The sequence below is a fragment of the Schistosoma mansoni genome, chromosome 1 (genome assembly GCF_000237925.1).
Source record: "Schistosoma mansoni strain Puerto Rico chromosome 1, complete genome".
NCBI lineage: Eukaryota > Metazoa > Platyhelminthes > Trematoda > Strigeidida > Schistosomatidae > Schistosoma > Schistosoma mansoni.
The window spans coordinates 8,277,404-8,277,891 of record NC_031495.1 but is presented as its reverse complement, the minus strand read 5'-3'; positions in this window follow the sequence as shown (position 1 = coordinate 8,277,891).

Genomic DNA, 488 nt, shown 5'->3' with positions numbered 1-488 from the left:
CCCACAATAGGACGAAACGGCGTCCAATGCTTCCAGGTTTTCCATGGTGGTTTAGCTTCAATTGATTCATGATCTCAACTATATAAAATTACTGAAATCTCCACAAAAGCCCCTTCTGATAATGTTCATATTTCATCTTTTCTAGTTTTATATGTAATAATAATAAAATAACTTAAACAATCATGATAAAGAAAATGAATTATTTTTCTTGATCCTACTTATTCACCCCCTTGTTCAGGGGTTGGAACAAAAAGAAGAAAATCAAATGACAAAGAGACAAATAATAAAATGAAATATTAAACAGATTTTTTATTTATTTATACAATTTTATTGAAGTGAAGGATTGTACAGATATGTGTATATCACAATGAGATGTCGAAATGCACACACACACACACAAACAAACACAAACACAAATGTGTATGTGCAATCGAGTTCATGAACTTTGAATGTAAAGTTTTCTCATTAAAAAACAATTGAGAAATATG